This window comes from Pleurodeles waltl, chromosome 2_2 (assembly GCF_031143425.1).
Source record: "Pleurodeles waltl isolate 20211129_DDA chromosome 2_2, aPleWal1.hap1.20221129, whole genome shotgun sequence".
Classification (NCBI taxonomy): domain Eukaryota; kingdom Metazoa; phylum Chordata; class Amphibia; order Caudata; family Salamandridae; genus Pleurodeles; species Pleurodeles waltl.
This window is the reverse complement of record NC_090439.1, coordinates 266,698,159-266,717,978: the sequence shown is the minus strand read 5'-3', so window position 1 is coordinate 266,717,978 and position 19,820 is coordinate 266,698,159.

Below are 19,820 nucleotides of genomic sequence, written 5' to 3'. Positions count from 1 at the left end.
AGTTGAAATTAACTATACAGGACCCTTGTGACTGCCAAACATGTTTTTCCTGACTCTATCAAACATTTCCATTGCTGCTGCATTTCCCATGTTCTTGAATACATGGCATTGTCTCAGTCCCACATTGGATTCTAAAGTCAATTTCTAAGCACAATAATATTTTCTAAATTAATTTAAGATGTGTTATAATTGGTGATAAATCTTATTGGCCAACACAATCCTACAAATGTATTTCCTCACCTCACTTTGGCAGAATCCAAATATTATTGCTGTAATAATTTAGGTGGATTGTAAGAAATGGTTAGATAGGCAGATCCTCAACCTTGGAGGTATTAGGATTTCGAGGATATCAGGACCCTTGTAGACCTTGTGGAAAGTTTAGCATGTCACAATGTAGTAGTTTATGAAATATGTCTACAGGTTAGTTGATGTAGAGAAGAACTCGATAGCTTGATCTAAATCAGATATAGACTTCAGGTGTCCCTTTATGGCTTACAAGTCTGCATTTTCTGCCGTTTACAAAGATTCCAAGGGATAACCTTGTCTCATAAATATTAATAACCAGAATTTCTCTGAAACTCACCAAAATGCCTCTTAGCACTGTGTCAGATTAGTACACCATGCAAAGCTCAAAACGTGCCTGCATTCCATCACAGTCACTTCACAAACAAGTTTCTGTGATCTAGTCAAATTACACATTGACACAATGTCATATGGAGGGTATCTACAGGTAGTAATGTATTTTCTTTCTCGGCCTGGATAGAGAAAGCTTTAACTGCTTTCATTAGCTAAATGTCACTCCCCAGTGGCTGAAACCTTCACCAACAGGATGAGTGCACTGCCAATCATGACATATGGAGTTTTTCTGTGCATCTGACTATTAACACTTCATTAGTGCAATCGTGGCATGAATCTGCATATAGTGGTCTATGATATTTCCCTTCATGTTGTACACCACTTGGTCAGAATTCCTGTGCACACTGTATTATTTAAGACTGCAATATGTTGCCCACTATCACTCTTTTAACCGACATTTTATCTCATAGTCATGACAATCAGTGGTAGTCATAATCACACATCGAGAAAAATATTCCTTATGATTACGAAAATGTAAGCACCTTGAATTGACAGGGGGATGCAAGCCAGGAAATCAGCTAGATGAGTTCCTCATTTAAACATTTTTGGCTTTGAGGACTGTACTGTACTGTGGCTTGTTACTGACTGTGGAAATGCTTGTAAGTTGTTGATCTGTTGTGGAGTCCTGGTGAGTGTTTTGCGCCCATTGTCTCTGTTGGATAACATTACTGTCCCTACTGATTGAGTCTTTGTACAAGATTGAAATACCTGGAAGGCTGCATACATCAGTATGAGTAGGTTGGCTGCTGGTGGCCCCTCAGTAGTGCTATTGGCTATGGAGAAACACATGTCCTGCTCTGTTGACATAAGTGACTTACCTCTTGCGGTTCTCTTTCTCTCTTTCTCTCTCTGGTGCACAGTGGCCCATCCTCAGGTCCAATGCCACCACAGTAGAGTGCAAATTCTGTGAGCAGGATTCTGACTTAGGTTAGGTGACATGTCCTGCGACCCATTTGTGGTTGCCATTGTGATGTACAGGTCTTTCCCTAATTTCCCCCCAAAAGCCATGGGTACTAAAAGTCTTATGCTATAAATTGTTGGATTTTAATCTACTGATTTATCTGCCTAATGTCAGATCCTTGTAGTGATGCAGGGAATCAGGCCAAATGTAGGATATTGACTTGATACATGAAATGTATGTCCTTCATTGAACTGACCTGATGCTGGGCCCCATCACTGAACACGGCTCAACTTTGTCAGTTAATGGCTGAAGCGTGATCAGATGGCAAAAGCATGCAGTTGCCAGGCGCCTACTAAAGACCACAAGACCACTGATACAAATTAAAACACATTGATGTTGTGCCTTATTGGGGGAAGACTGTGTCCTTATTTTTTTAAAGTTCTCTGATGCTTTGAAAATTGCTTATCAATATACTTATTCACCCAGGCATCCACATGGTTAGCTTATTCTTCTGTTTACCTGTTCACACATACACAGTGCTAGACAGACAATTGAAAACAGCCAGACTTATTGGCTTTTTCAGAGTTTGTTTAAATATTGGCATCATTTCATATGTTTTAGCTTCATGTTATGCACTTGGATTTCTGCCTGATGACCAGTCTGCTTTTGGAATATAAGGTTCTCATTCACTTAGGTAAATATGCATGTGTACTTTTTCACATTTATATTTACTACACCTAGTAGTAACTTAAAACTTTTTTGCTATTCACCATTTCAAAGGGTCAAGCTTCTCCTAAGTGTAGGCTCACATGTTTCCACCTCGTGGTGGACCTTCCTACCTGAAGATTTACCAGCATAAAGTAACTACTCATAACTTTTCACACTTAGGCAGAGACCCCTGTGAACAGGGCACATGCCTTCCGAAAGGAAAGTATTGGGAACATTTAAAAAGTGTATCAAATTAGAAAAATGTGTTAATGTAAATATTATTGGAAAATAATTTAAAATACTGTAAATCTAGAACTAATATGTCAAAATGGTGGGGCCCATCAACCTAAATGTGTATTAATAATTTATTAATTAAAATATTTTTGATTTGTTTGAAAAATGAATGAAAGTTAAGTATACATTTAATTAAAGATTTTTAATTGTTTATCAAACCTTTAAGTTTTAATTTGAAATGTGTGTTTTGTTACATTTTTATCAATTATTTATTAATTACATAATTTTGTAACATTAAACAATATATTTATATTTTAAAAGTCAAAATTATTTTATTTAGCTAATAATATTTTCTATAGTGGGTTGTTTTTGATGGGAGTGTGTTGCAGGACCTGTGAGAGGTCATTTGTCATGCTGAACATACTCCAGGGCTCAGCTGGAGTACATTTACTACTGTGTTTTTGTGACTGCAGTGACTTTAAAAGTATAGTTCATAGATTGCAATGGGCATATTTTTTGTGAGTGGATGTTTGTCCATCCTTATATACCTTCCACTTAGGTGGAAACAGTCCTCATGTTCACCCACTGCTCGTTGTTCCTCCCACGTTTACAACTCAAATGTAGAACTATGTGCAGATTCTCCAGATATGTGGCGGACACCTCTGCACGGAAGAGGTCGGAGTGGCAGAGCCAGAGGTTTCTTCACATAGGTAAATAAATAGCATTTTGTAGTACGTAATACCTACTACTGTAGTATTACTGACTGTATTACAAAATGTTGTCAGTGAATAGGCCCCCTATGTAATCATGAGTCTCTATTTCTTCAGAAATTCCCTGATAAAACGCAATACCAGATTCAAGCTTAGTCCTGCCTAGCTGCAGGAGTAAAGAGTTGATCAGTGGCTACCAAAGAGTCCTTGCTTTGTGTCACTACCCTCCTTAATATATGTTCAATGTCATTTAGATGACATTACGTCCAATCGGATAGTCATATACATTGTCAACAGTTACACATTGCTTTATTTTAAAATGTAGCGTTTGTGTAATGTGCTCTGCCACATTCATAATCCGAGGCGTTGATATGGCGTCCCTTCCTACTACACCAGCCACACCAACACTTACTCCATCCCATTCAGACATCAAATCTAAAGTTGTTGAGGCTTGCCGGAGCCCAGTTCATATACAATTACTTTACTGATAATCAAGCCCTTCGTTTTAGTGTACATTTGAACGTTTTATTTTTTTAAAGGAGGTTATAGCCGTCATAATTACATTTGTATATCCTGTTTATTAGTTTGGGCAAATGCTTATTGTTTAAACTTCCAGTAGGTCTCACATTAGCATTAACAGTAGTGCTATTTGGAAAACATTGCCTAATGCTACAGTGCTGAGTTAATGTTAACACAATCTAAAAGCGCATTTCAAAAATATGTATACTCAACCATATAGCTTTAAAACAATAATGATATTATCATTATCACTGTATTTCATCGTATATCAACAGTCTATAAATCTATTTTCTATTTAGCCGCAGTTCTGTTTTTTTCTGCGCGTTGACTGTCCAAAGGCAAAAAAATGCATGATTGACACAACCACACAAAACAATTCCAAAGGGCTCAAGGCGCAGACAAGGTGAGTGACAACTACAGATTTAAGTGCCGTAATTCTCTGATTAATGTAAGGGAAGAGATTTAGGTGATTTTGATGACTGCCTTCAGAAACAGAAATGTGATTCAAGTGACATAAAGGTTTAAAGTTTTGAAAGCTTGCTTACGATATGTTTTTGTAAGAGCCATCTGTCCATATTTCACAACAAAAAAACAGGGACGGGCGTTTTTTAAACACAGAATCACAAACAAATAGATCTTTCTTTTATGCTTTAAAAATATGCTACCCGAGGGAAATCACAGTTCTTGGAAGATAATATTAGATTGATCAAACGGCCAGAAAAGAAAAGTATGACACCAAGAAAGTTCATTGACTGGAAGAGACAACTCTAGGGGCGTTTCATAAAAAACGTTATGAGTTAATACGATAATACTACTTTACCTAATCTAAAGTAATAGTCATTAATCTATATGTGCATGCGTTCAATATTATAGATTTATGTATATATTGGGATAGTTTAAACTTACCTAGTAGTCACGTCACTGAAATCCCCAGCAAGCAACTAGATTTTAATATAGGACTCTCTAAAAATGGAGCTGTCACGTGTGCACCTTGGAAAGGCAGCATGTACCTCATTGAAGCAGCCTCCACAGCCAAAGTTATGTGAGGAACTTCACATGTAGGAAATAGGGCAGGCATAAGCAGAGATCTCTGGTCATAGATTGTATTGAATAATCTGTAGGATACAACAAATTGAAATGGTACATATCTTTGCTGCAGGTGATGCTGGATATGTCCTCGCTCGCCACCTCTTCTACCCCTTTTAACATCCAACCATAAAGACTTAACAGAGGTACAATGTGCCACACATATGTGCACAATCCATCATTGAGCACGCTTTTAGTTTCCTTAAGTCATGCTTCAAATGTCTTGATTATAAAAGATGCTCCCATACGCCCCAGCAGTTGTGTGCAACTGACTGTAGCCTGTAGCATGTTGCGCATACCATGCAATAGGATTTACATGTAGATATTAGCCCTGTTTTATGGTCCCATCCAGGTTCCCAGGGTGGGATATACAACAGATGTCAGGGATTGAAGGTGCGTGATTAAGTAATGGTCATATTTTTTAACCTGTGCTGCTGCTTTGACTTGCATCACAGTTGTTGTGCACATTTTAGTCAGTGATTAATACCATACACATTCACCAATGTGAAACATTACTATCCAACACCAGGGTATAACATTCAAACTAGCAAGCCTGAAGGTGATATAATTCCTGGGCCATCCAAGGATCAAAAAACAATCCACACCAACTCTGCTTCTCCTTTTAGACCAGAAATCTCTCAAATTACTGACAACCACAATGAGAGGGACCCACGTTTCTCACAAGAAGATTTAGAAATTATTGAAGGGGGGAGGGTCTTCAAAAGTATCCACAGCTTCACGGATATCTGAGGCACAGCTGGGCAATTCAGCACAGCCAGAGATATGACAGCCCATGGTCATGTACTGTAGTGCATTAGATGTCCATATTCAAAAAGGCAGGGAGCTCCTGAAGTTCCCCAAGGACCTCTTGCTAGGCACATATGAACGTAGATTATGTCTTGATGGGATCCTCCCAGCCCCAAATGTAACATAATAAGCTTCCTTCACCACTGCATCAGTGTGTCTTAAGAACAGCATGCCCAGCCCTTTGTGCTAGAGGCACATGCGCAGCAGTAAGGCAGTAAGTGAAATAAAATGTAATTCAAATGAAATCTTTTTCATGCAGTATGAATTTTTTGTATTGTCATGTCTAATGTTTGATCTGTATGTTTTTTATGCCCATGTTGTTGGTATTTCATATTGTTAACTATAATGTGCTATAGAATGACTGGTACTTATTTATATATTTCTGCATATGATTTTTTTAAAAGTTATATTTATATTTTATGCATATATTGGGCCTCATTATGAGTCTCGTGGAGCATGGACCACCAGACTCATGTTTGTGCTAGGACCACCGCCGACGAGGGTGGGCCGACTGCTATATTATGACCGTGGCGGAGCCACCACGATCTGACTGCCGGAACTGCCAGGTTGCCACCAGCCGATGGCCTGACAGTGCCGGCAGTCTCAATCCACCAGGGTAGCACTGCAAGCAGCGCTACCCTCCAGATTACTACCCATGCTTCTGCCAGCCTTTGCAAGGTGGTCCCACTGCCATGCAAAGGCTAGTGGAAAGGGTGTGTTGGTGGCCCAATGGGGGCCCCTCCACTGCACTTCATGGGCAGTGCAGGGGCCCCCCGGGACAGCCCTGACATGTTTTTCACTGCCAAAATTACGGGCAGTGAAAAGTGTGAAGGGTGCTGTTCGACCCAACGCACCGCAACATTGCCGCCAGCTCGATTATGAGCCGGTGTCAATGTTGTGATGAGTATTCCACTGGGCCAGTGGGCAGAAACTCTGTTTTCGCTGCTGGCCCAGCGGAAAACTCTTAATTGGGCCAACGGCTGGAAAATCAGAGTGGCGGTTTTCCTTCCAAAAGATTTTTGCGAGCAGCCTCTGTGGCCCGCCAAATTCAAAATGAGGCCCATGGTGTTGGCATTTTTTTTTTTATTCAAAAGATTATATTTTTGTATGCAAATTTATATCACTATTGTCATACACCCATTATTTTTCAAAATAACATTCTTATTTTTGTTGACTGTCCAGGGCACACGTATTTAATGTAATTTATTTTATGTCGAACAGAAACCATATACTTTTATTTAACTTTTTATTATTTTTTGTTTTAACTTACATGAATTTGTATTCTCACTCATGTATGGACTTCAATTCAAGTCTCGTCTTTTTGTGTTGTAAAGTGATTTATTCAGGTTTTTTAGTCTTACTGCCTTTCTATTAACTTTATTTAACTAATTCCAGAACTGGGAATGTTGACGCTAATTACATGGCATTAGATGATAACCCTTGAAGTACATACATTTAACTATTACAAATAAATTCCATGATATGTCCACTTAATACACATGCATAATGTCACTAAAGGATATCAAATTGAAAAGTCCATCATGCCAATGTTTAGTTGTGTCATCATAATTTAATGTTATATTCACAGGGTTCAAATACATCTTAGCATCCAATATATACTTTTTAAATTTAATAGTTTATATAAGATTATAATAAGTTATAGCAACTTTATTAATTGAAATTAACAGTGCAAATGGTCAAAATCTTTTTAAAAAGTTATGGTTGATACACATGCTCCCAGTCGCAAATCTCCTCCTTGGCTATATTTTCTGTTTGGAGATCTCTAACCACATAGCTGCAGGTTTTAGTAGTAAATGTAGGAACAAATAGGACTGGTGGGAAATGGTGTATAGCTATGAAAAATATTGGTCGGGTTCAGGGAAGTTAAAGGACAGGTTTTGGAAGGGGTAAGCCTAAACATTTAATTCGATGCATCATCATTTAATTAAATTTAGTTTACAAATAATCGAAATGCAAATTAAATTAAAATTTACGAAGTTCAGTTTTAGTGCACATCTATTCTTCCTTGAAATATCAAATTAGTTTTTTTAATTTCCTATTAATATCTTGAGGACCTATTCATCTCAGTAGATCTCCCTGAGCAGCCAGACTGACAACTTTGCTGTCATAAAATCATATCAGTTGCCACCTCCTCGTAGGTGGAAATCTCTGCATAGAAATAGTGAATACCTTCAATAATCAAACCTGTATTTGGTGCAGGAGTACATTTCAACGTTAGGAGAGCTTCACATGTAGACCTTCCTCTGCAATTAGGCTTCAAAATGGTTAAGTGATTCTGTGCAATATGTCCAGTGACATTTCCAGCTGTTCTTTAAAATATCTTTAAGATATGCCCTTTACTTCCATGTTTGGGATAAGATTGGTTTTTGCCTGTAAGTATTTCACATTTGTAGAAAAGTGTAAAGCACTAACTTGAGCATTCCTGCAGTAGTGAGCTGAAGCCAAGCTACCAGTTCCCAATGCCTCCACCAGCTTCAAGTCTCCCAGAAAGTAAGTATTCCAAGGAAATTCGAGCCCAGCAGGGGAAAGGGTAATGAGATGTGAGAGAGATACTGCTCCGGTTCTCTCCGCACCTTGCTCTGCTCTCTTCGTGAAGATATCTGACACACAGTTGATTGACTGCTTAGGATGACTCTCAAAGTTCTGCGTAATAAAATGGTAATAGTTTTAGCAAATGTAGATTCCATTCCCTAGACTACCTCTCACTTCCCTTGTGTACCTTGATATTCCCTCTTTCCAGCCTTTTTTCCTGGTTACTTCAATAGTGGAATTCACTGGCGGGGATCAAAAGGTTATACTTTAAAAACGAGAATTATGAATACTAGAGTAGCTGCATTCGCATGCCATGTCTTTTTTTTAGTGCTCTGTGAAATGTTCTACATACCACAATTGCAAAACAATGACAGCTTCATTTAGTAGGACATCTTAGGCCATTTGTGACCTTTACACTATTAAACTTTTATTTGAAATCAAATGGGCTACTGGCACCAGTGGTTGTGAACAAACACATGCTGACAACAGGTCTTCTTCAAGCAAACATTTGAGACCTGTCTTTGTTCAAACACAGAGCATAACTTACATAAACATGCGAATAAGGTAAAAATTATGGGGGTCATTATGACCCCGGCGGTCGCCGTTAATATGGAGGAAAGTACTGCCATGGTACTTTCCTCCATGTTATGACATTGGCGGTTTGGCTGCAGCCCAACTGCCACTGTACCACACTGACCTCCATGGCGGTAATGAGAGCCGGGCTGGAGACTTCAATCTCCAGTCCGGCGGCCACCACTTACCCGCCAGGGGGATTATGACCCTGCCACCACCATGGTTTTCATGGCATTCTTAGGCGATATCAATGACAGGGAATCCATTCCCTGTCAGTGATAGGGGTCTTCCCCGCCACCTCCCAGGATTCCCCCCCATCCTTCTTCCTCTCCAGACCCCCATTAATACACACCCCTCCCTTCACACGCACACGCGCATACACACACCCATTCCAACATTCATCCACGCATGCATACATCCATTCACACACACATCCACTCACACTTACATACATACACGCAGACACGCATTCACACAACTCAACATACACGCACACACACACCCAAACATGCACACACATACAACATACAACCCACATACAAACATGCACCCCACCCACACACAACACACCCTCCCCTGTCGGAACACCCACTTATCTAGATCCAGGGGGTCCTCTGGCAGGAGACGGGACGAGGTGCTGCTGCTATCGGCAGGGTCTGCAAGCAAAACACCACCAGGCTGTATTATTCTCATAACACGGCTGGCGGCAGTCTACTGGCGTGGTGCTGCTGCCACCTTACCGCCATCCACCGACATCGCCACAGCCGGAAAGCCCCCAAACCTTCTGGCAGAAATCCAGCTGTGGTCATAATTTGGCAAACGGCTGGTAGCCACGGTGATGGTCTTTTGGTGGCCATCGACGTGACAGTAGGCGGTTTTTACCACCAGGGCCATAATGACACCCTATATGTGTTCATCAAAAAGACGTGGATAAACTCTCTGGGCTGATCTTGCACACAATGGGGGTCATATTGAGTTCGGCAGAAGGAAAACTCCATGTCTCTGTCAACTTCTCAAAGTCTCTTAAGTAATCAGCCATTTACAGTCTCAGATTGTCTCTCAATGTCTCTGATTAGTATGCACACTGTATTTCCTAATATTATTAGTGTTATTCACAATTCTTGTAAATACTGTTCTTTTTTTTACAGGTGATCTCACTATAGCCTTCACAGTAATGCCAATCTGAATCTTGCTCCCTTTGTTCTACTTTGTCTCTTCCACCATTTTATGAAATCAATGTTTCTTATGAATCATTGATTATCAACTATTTGTATGCTTTTTTAAAAGCTTTCTGCCAGGAGCATGGTATTAATGCTCCTTGTGTCTTCAGCATACACATACCTTTGCACATTTTGCCTTACTCCATATTTATTTCCTATTATTATATTGAGCTATTGGGCTGGCTTTATTAGTCTGAAAGACATGATTTTTTTTTGTATTTTTTTTACCAGCCTGCCCCTGGTTTCCATAGTGTGTGTATGAAATCTGAAAGTATCGCCGTATTTACTTTCCATTTTTACATTTTATTTCCAACATGTTCTTCCACCTGGATTGTGTCCTCAGCCATGTGATTATTATAATTTTAACTACTTTAAGCTCCATCTGCAGATGAAGGTGCCTATCAATGATCTCCCTCAACCTACGAAATATCCATTCACTGCCAATAAATGTAAGAGAGATTCGGTCTACCTACTTGGGCTAAGAAGGGCACTGAGTTCTGGCAGGGGTTCCACACATTCCCCAAAGACAGTCACTAGAAAACTTCCCCAGCAGCCTGACCATATGTGGTAATTGTTATAGGTGTCCCCGAACTCTTCACAGTCAATTTTAGTTTAAAGAACAACTTACTAACAAGGTATTGAACAGACTGGTTAGAAATACATGTTTTCCTTCTTCTGAAGCCCAGGGGATTATTATGTCGTGTAGTGTGCTATGGATTGGAGTTTCCCCTAAATATTGCGAAGGGAGTTGTGTGATTATTAATTTTAGGCACCCACAGGCAGCTTGTAGTTTGTTGACTATGGCCGTGTTTATAAAGACAGCAAGATTTCAGCGGTCCCGTTAGGTAATTTCCATAAAATCTCAGCCCATTTTTGCCCATGCTAATCCATTGCTTGTCCTAGTGTCTATAGGGCCTCTAGTTTTTCAGGGCAGCTGTTCTAAGTGCAATCTGAAGCCTGCTCTTCCAGCTGTTACTGATGTTGATACTGGTACAGTGCGTATACCTACTGGTGTCCCATTAACCGGTCATTATGAAGTTATATCCATTAGTTCCTAAGTTGAGTGGCTACTTATTCCTCCTCTTGAGGTCGCAGTTGAGGCTTTTACTCATTGCCCATGATTAATTACAAATCACCCTAGCCCTGAGAGGTGCTCCTGTGTTCTTCTTTTCAATTATTAGTTGGAACATTGCAGGTATTAGTACCAAGATTAACAATCCAGACTGGATGGCAATAATTAGCCATTTTTATGTTAACCTTGTTCAAGAGACCTGGGCTACTTGTCCTCAATTGCGTGATGGGTTTGAATGTTTTTAGTTGCTAACACCCCCTCCCCATAGGGCCGCGCTAGGGGCAGTATCTCAATTTGGATTCAATTATCATTTACCATCAAAGTAGTTGAATTAGATAGTCATTGTTCTGCCTTCCAGGCTCTGTTAATTAAGAACTCCACCAGATCATATTATTTTTACTTAAATGATTTTTATAATAATGATTTCTCTATTGCAGTTTGTAGCAATTTTGCCAAAATATTTTCCTTTTTAGAGTAACACAAGGCCCCACGTTATGGGAGAGAGCATCAACCAAATTGCATTGTATGTTGTGACTTTAATACTAAGCTAAAGTTGAAAACTTTGGAGTTGTGACTGTAATTGATTATGTTGAGGACTCAGATCAAAGAGGTTCTGCATTAGTATTTTATATAGATGCAGGGGACTTTGTTAATATTACTCAACTTTTTGACAAAAGAGATCGCTCCATGCCACATTTTAGAGACTGAGGCCACACATCTACAATAGATTACATTTTCTCCATGTGTAATTAGTCCTCTAGTCAGAAGCTATACTTTAGAAACCAATTAGGGTAATCATAATGGCCGGCTGGTAGTATGGTTTTTTCCAGTACAGAAAGACGTTCACCCCAAAATTATCTGCAGCCTCCATCTTCTTCAAATGATGGCCACAGGCTATGTTAGTTCTTGCAGACACCAAAGCCTTTTCTTGCTTCCTCCATTGCTAATTACCTAGAGACATTTCTTGTCTGTTTGTCAGAGGTTACTGGGGAGAAGACATGGTGGATCATTTGGGAATCTTATTATATGCATCAAAGAAAGCTTATTGAAGCCTGTAGTGACTACTCCTGAGACGCCTAGATGGATTAATTCTGAACGCTGTGCAGCTAGCTGTAACTTCAGGAACATCTTGTGGGCTTATCCTTGAATCCAGGACCAGGTTATTCATAGATGTAAACACGATAAATGTCTGTTAAATAAAAGAAGAAATGAACTGTTAAGAGAGGACTGGGAACAGCTGGAGGTTGCAACTGTTAATATGAATAGTAAAATGTTTTGGAATACAGTTAATACATTTCACCAGAGGGTTGCACCAGTAAACACACTGCTATTCAGCATCACCTGCAGTGAGTGGGTTTCCCATTTTCAGACCATTTCAAGTGAATGAGGATAGGGTGCAAACCCAGCTATTGATGGTGAGGATGGAAGGTGCTGCACATTTGTCACTTACATTAGCAGAAGTCACCTTTGCTGCTAAGCAAAGAACAAATGGCAAGGCCACAGGACCTGATGATATGCCCATCAATTTGATCACATGCAAATCCAAGATTGGGGGTCCTTTGATTAACAATGAGTGTAATTTATTTTTGAGCAACTTGTTACCAAGTTCATGGTCACTCTCAGTGATTAACTGAGTTTCTAAATGGAAGCACTGTGAAGATTTTAGGCAGGGTCATATTTTCATGGTTCGGTGTGAAGAAAGTAAAACCTTAAACCCCTGCCAGTATGGTTTGAGGTAGGAGCTGGGTACAGTGGAGCTGCGTTGGAACTTGATTTTCATTCTGGACATCACCATGTGCTGCCCACTGTACCTAGCTTTATGGACCTGTCCACTTCCTTCGATTATGTCAGTCGTATCCAGTTGTGTTTGCTTCTGTTGGATATGGGGGTAGAAGTTTTGTTGGTCAGTTTTCTCCATAACATTCATGTTAATACAGCAGCCAGACTTTGTTACGGCACTACTTTGGAAAAACTAACTGGTCCTTTTGATCTCTCCCAAGTAGTTTGTCAAGGGCGTATGCTGGCCCTGTTGTTGTTTACTCTTTATGTTAACAATCTTATCCCCTGTCTAGCCAAAGCCTCTAACAATGTCCAGGTGGTGGGGGTGACCCGGGTCCCAGCTATGTTATGTGTGGATAGCACAGTACTATAGCTTGCACACCAAATGCTCTTAGTAAATTGGTGGGCTCTTTTGTATCTTTAATGGGTGGGCTGGATTTAATTAGAAGTTTAGCAATTTTCATATTGTATCTTGACTTAGATCATTAGTACCTGACATACTCAGATTCGAAATGCTTATTGAAAATGTCTTAAGCTACAGGAGCTATTCTTAACTTAACTCAGCCCTACAACTGCACAACAATGCTTCCTTTACACATAATCTATAAAGTCTAGTGTGTCTCAATTGTTTCATATGGGTAGGCTTTTTAAGTCATTCTGACATTTTCTCCAGTATGAGATAAATTGTTTCAATTCTACCAGCCAACTCTCTTTATTCTGGATAGAAACCTGTCATTGCAGAACATCTCAGATCTAGTGGGCCTGACATCTTTGGTACACTAAGTATCACTTTGAACTTTGCTGGAAGCAGGCCTTAGTAAGGAAATTATCAAGGACTGTTTACCCTTTGAGTATTGGCTGAGCTACCATGGCTCACTTATGTGAAGTATCCTTTAGGTATTATAGGCTTATCGTAATTCTTTGGCACCTGAGTCTCCTTTTAAGAAGGGTAAATTCTTGATTAAGCTTCGGTTACTGACGTTTAGTGGGACAGAGAGTCTAAGGGATCAAATCATCAAGACATCCTCTAGGAATTATATTCAGTTTAGGCGATTAAGCACCACAGTCCTGAATTTAGATCTCCTTTTAATTATGTGCAAAATGCCCCTACAAGCCCTTTTTAGGGCCGGGCAGTTTAGCAAATTTTAAGATTCTCTCTTGGCCCTAGTACATTTAGTAGAAGCCTTCTGACTTTTTGGTGTGAGGATGCAATCTCCCAGTCTTTACTACATTTTATGTTTTTTGTAAATATTTTAGGCTGTATTATGATTTGTATTTGAAAGGATTTTTAAAGCACTTGGGATCTAGGCAGAGTAGAATATGGCTACTTTATCTACAACTTTTAGATAACGCTGAGGTGTATTTTAGAGTGAGCTTCTTCTTCAAAGCAGCTGTTAAAACGTCTATGGAAGGGCAGCTAGCTATTAGTTTTTTTCTTCGTATTTTAATCTAGTTATTTCCGCAGTTTAATGGTCTTACGTTTGTTCCTTCTGATAACTTCCTACATATGCTCATCCTTAAATTCTGTTCACAGTGGACCCAGAGAGGGTTTTGAAATCAGGATTGTTTTCTTTTGGTGGGATTTGATACATCTCTTGTGTTGTTGCTAATCATTCCTATGGAGTTCGCACTTTTGAACTGCTTTGAAGGTTGTCATCTTGTACATTAGGTACACACTTTCTTATGATTCTTGCAACAGTAGTTTATACAGTCATGAATGATGTGCTTTGCATTTGTTCTTTTATGATTTTATTTAAATTGAATACAACTTTTTGAACTGAACTGTACTGAACTAATTTAAGCAATTTATGCCAGCCTCCACCTAGCTCCCATAGGAGTCTCATGGTCACTTGTATGATGCCCAGGTATTTATTTTCTCTTACATTTTCAAATCTTTTTTGCATGTGTCCTGCTACGTAGATAGTGCCCTAGGGTCATAGTTATTACATTTTTTTAAATGTAATCAATGTTTTCAAACATACCTCTTGTAGGAGGCTGGCCTGGCTTGTAGTGGGTACCAAGGGGTACTTACACCTTGCACCAGGTCCAGGTATCACTTATTAGTGTAGAGGGGTGTCTAGCAGCTTAGGCTGATAGAAAAGGTATCTTAGCAGAGCAGCTTAGGCTGAACTAGGAGACGAGTGAAGCTCCTACAGTACCACTAGTGTCATATGCACAATATCATAAGAAAACACAATACACAGATATACTAAAAATAAAGGTACTTTATTTTTATGACAATATGCCAAAGTATCTCAGTGAGTACCCTCAGTATGAGGATAGCAAATATACACAAGATATATGTACACAATACCAAAATATGCAGTAATAGCAATAGAAAACAGTGCAAACAATGTATAGTCACAATAGAATGCAATGGGGGCACATAGGGATAGGGGCAACACAAACCATATACTCTAGAAGTGGAATGCGAACCACGAATGGACCCCAAACCTATGTGACCTTGTAGAGGGTCGCTTGGACTGTAAGAAAACAGTGAGTGTTAGAAAAATAGCCCACCACAAGACCCTGAAAAGTGGGTGCAAAGTGCACGTAAGTTCCCCAAAGAGCACAGAAGTCGTGATAGGGGAATTCTGCAAGGAAGACCAACACAAGCAATGCAACAATGATGGATTTCCTGACGAGAGTACCTGTGGAACAAGGGGACCAAGTCCAAGAGTCACGATCAAGTCGGGAGTGGGCAGATGCCCAGGAAATGCCAGCTGTGGGTGCAAAGAAGCTGCCACCGGATGGTAGAAGCTGTGGATTCTGCAAGAACGACAAGGGCTAGAAACTTCCCCTTTGGAGGACGGATGTCCCACGTCATGAGGAAGCTTGCAGACGTGATTCCGTGCAGAAAGACCGCAAACAAGCCTTGCTAGCTGCAAGGGTTGCAGTTAAGGTTTTTGGATGCTGCTGTGGCCCAGGAGGGACCAGGATGTCGCAAATTGCGTGAGGAGACAGAGGGGGCACCCAGCAAGACAAGGAGCCCATTCAGAAGCAAGCAGCATCCGCAGAAGTGCCAGAACAGGCACTACAAAGTGGAGTGAACTGGAGCTCACCCGAAGTCACAAAGGAGTGTCCCACGATGCTGGAGGACAACTCAGGAGGTCTTGCACTGCAGGTTAGAGTGCTGGGGACCCATGCTTGGCTGTGCACAAAGGAAATCCTGGAAGAGTGCACAGGAACGGGAGCAGCTGCAAATCACGCGGTTCCCAACAATGCAGTCTAGCGTGGGGAGGCAAGGACTTACCTCCACCAAACTTGGACTGAAGAGTCACTGGACTGTGGGAGTCACTTGGACAGAGTTGCTGAGTTCAAGGGACCTCGCTCGTCGTGCTGAGAGGAGACCCACAGGACCTGTGATGCAGTTCTTTGGTGTCAATGGTTGCAGAGGGAAGATTCCGTCGACCCACGGGAGATTTCTTCGGAGCTTCTAGTGCAGAGAGGAGTCAGACTACCCCCACAGCATGCACCACCAGGAAAACAGTTGAGAAGGCGGCCGGATCAGCGTTACAAGGTCGCAGTAGTCGTCTTTGCTACTTTGTTGCAGTTTTGCAGGCTTCCAAAGCAGTCAGCGGTCGATTCCTTGGCAGAAGGTGAAGAGAGAGATGCAGAGGAACTCTGATGAGCTCTTGCATTCGTTATCTAAAGAATTCCCCAAAGCAGAGACCCTAAATAGCCAGAAAAGGAGGTTTGGCTACTTAGGAGAGAGGATAGGCTAGCAACACCTGGAGGAGCCTATAAGAAGGAGTCTCTGATGTCACCTGCTGGCCATGGCCACTCAGAGCAGTCCAGTGTGCCAGCAGCACCTCTGTTTCCAAGATGGCAGAGGTCTGGAGCACACTGGAGGAGCTCTGGGCACTTCCCAGGGGATGTGCAGGTCAGGGGAGTGGTCACTCCCCTTTCCTTTGTCCAGTTTCGCGCCAGAGCAGGGCTGGGGGATCCCTGAACTGGTGTAGACTGGCTTATGCAGAGATGGGCACCATCTGTGCCCATCAAAGCATTTCCAGAGGCTGGGGGAGGCTACTCCTCCCCAGCCCTGACACCTTTTTCCAAAGGGAGAGGGTGTAACACCCTCTCTCTGAGGAAGTCCTTTGTTCTGCCTTCCTGGGCCAAGCCTGGCTGGACCCCAGGAGGGCAGAAACCTGTCTGAGGGGTTGGCAGCAGCAGCATCTGCAGAGAAACCCCGGGAAAGGTAGTTTGGCAGTACCCGGGTCTGAGCTAGAGACTCGGGGGATCATGGAATTGTCTCCCCAATGCCAGAATGGCATTGGGGTGACAATTCCATGATCTTAGACATGTTACATGGCCATGTTCAGAGTTACCATTGTGACGCTATACATATGTTGTGACAAATGTATAGTGCACGCGTGTAATGGTGTCCCCGCACTCAAAATGTCCGGGGAATTTGCCCTGAACAATGTGGGAGCACCTTGGCTAGTGCCAGGGTGCCCACACACTAAGTAACTTAGCACCCAACCTTTACCAGGTAAAGGTTAGACATATAGGTGACTTATAAGTTACTTAAGTGCAGTTGTAAATGGCTGTGAAATAACGTGGACGTTATTTCACTCAGGCTGCACTGGCAGGCCTGTGTAAGAATTGTCAGATCTCCCTATGGGTGGCACAAGAAATGCTGCAGCCCATAGGGATCTCCTGGAACCCCAATTCCCTGGGTACCTCAGTACCATATACTAGGGAATTATAAGGGTGTTCCAGTATGCCAATATAAATTGGTGAAATTGGTCACTAGCCTGTTAGTCACAATTTGGAAAGAAATGAGAGAGCATAACCACTGAGGTTCTGGATAGCAGAGCCTCAGTGAGACAGTTAGTCATAACACAGGTAACACATACAGGGCACACTTATGAGCACTGGGGCCCTGGCTGGCATGGTCCCAGTGACACATACAACTACAATAACATATATATAGTGAATTATGGGGTAACATGCCAGTCAAGATGGTTCTTTCCTACACAACCCCCCCCCTAAACGAAGGACAATAAGACTAGCCATGACCTGATGAGTCTTCATTGTCTAAGTGGAAATATCTGGAGAGTCCATCTGCATTGGAGTGGGTACTCCCAGGTCTATGTTCCACTGTATAGTCCATTCCATGTAGGGATATGGACCACCTCAACAATTTAGAGTTTTCACCTTTCATTTGTTTTAGCCAAAGTAGAGGTTTGTGGTCTGTCTGAACAATGAAGTGAGTGCCAAACAGGTATGGCCTCAACTTCTTCAGTGCCCAGACCACAGCAAAGGCCTCCCTCTCTATGGCAGACCAACGCTTTTCTCTAGGGGTCAACCTCCTGCTGATAAAAGCAACAGGTTGATCCTGGCCCTCAGAATTAAGTTGTGATAAGACTGCCCCTACCCCTAATTCAGATGCATCAGTTTGGACAATTAATTTTTTTGGAGTAACAGGGGCTTTTCAGGGCAGGTGCTGAGCACATGGCCTGCTTCAGCTCCTCAAAAGCTTTCTGACAGTTTGCTGTCCATAATACCTTTTTAGGCATTTTCTTAGATGTGAGGTCATTAAGAGGGGCTTCAATGGAGCCATAGTTCTTTATGAACCTCCTGTAGTACCCAGTGAGGCCTAAGAAGGCTCTCACCTGAGTCTGAGTTTTAGGGGGAACCCAATCTATAATAGTTTGGATTTTCCCCTGAAGTGGTGTAATCTGTTCTCCACCTACCAGGTGTCCCAGATAAACCACTTTCCCCTGCCCTATCTGGCACTTTGAAGCCTTGATAGTGAGGCCTGCCTTTTGCAGGGCCTCCAAAACTTTCCATAGGTGGACCAGGTGATCATCCCAGGTGGAGCTAAAGACACCTATATCATCTAGATATGCTGCACTAAAAGCCTCCAGCCCTTGCAGGACTGTATTCACCAACCTTTGAAAAGTGGCAGGTGCATTCTTCAACCCAAAAGGCATTACTGTGAATTGGTAGTGCCCTCCAATGGTTGAGAATGCAGTTTTTGCTTTAGCATCCTCTGATAACTTGATCTGCCAATACCCTGCAGTCAAATCAAAGGTGCTTAGATACTTGGCAGATGCCAGTGTATCTATTAGCTCATCTGCCCTGGGTATAGGGTGAGCATCAGTTTTAGTTACTTGGTTGAGACCTCTGTAATCTACACAAAATCTAATTTCCTTCTTTCCATCTTTGGAATGGGGTTTTGGTACAAGTACCACAGGAGAGGCCCATGGACTTTCAGAGTGCTCAACCACTCCCAGTTCAAGCATTTTCTGAACCTCTTTTTTTATGCAGTCCCTGACATGGTCAGGCTGCCTATAGATCTTACTTTTGACAGGCAAGCTGACTCCAGTATCTATAGTGTGCTCACACAAAGAAGTGGTGCCTGGCACAGTAGAAAAGAGTTCAGAAAACTGACCCAGGAGATTTATGCAGTGGTCTTTCTGCTCAGCAGTAAGACAATCTGCCAGAACTACACCTTCCACTAGAGCATCTTGTTCTGTGGAAGAGAAGAGATCAGGGAGAGGGTCACTCTCTTCTTCCTGTCCTTCATCTATTGCCATGAGCAGGGTGAGATCAACCCTGTCATAGTAGGGTTTTAGGCGATTGACATGGAACACCCTAAGGGGACTCCTAGCAGTGCCCAAGTCAACCAAGTAGGTGACTTCTCCCTTTTTCTCAACAATTATGTGGGGTCCACTCCATTTGTCTTGGAGTGCTCTTGGGGCCACAGGCTCCAAGACCCACACTTTCTGCTCTGGTTGGTACTGAATCAGAACAGCCTTCTGGTCATGCCATTGCTTTTGGAGCTCTTGGCTGGCCTGAAGGTTTTTACTGGCCTTTTTCATGTACTCAGCCATCCGAGATCTTAGGCCAAGTACATAGTCCACTATGTCTTGCTTAGGAGCTTTTAAAGGTTGTTCCCAACCCTCCTTCACAAGTGTTAGAGGACTTCTTACAGGGTGTCCAAATAGGAGTTCAAAGGCCCTGAAGCCCACTCCTTTTTGGGGTACCTCCTGTAAGCAAAAAGGAGGCAAGGT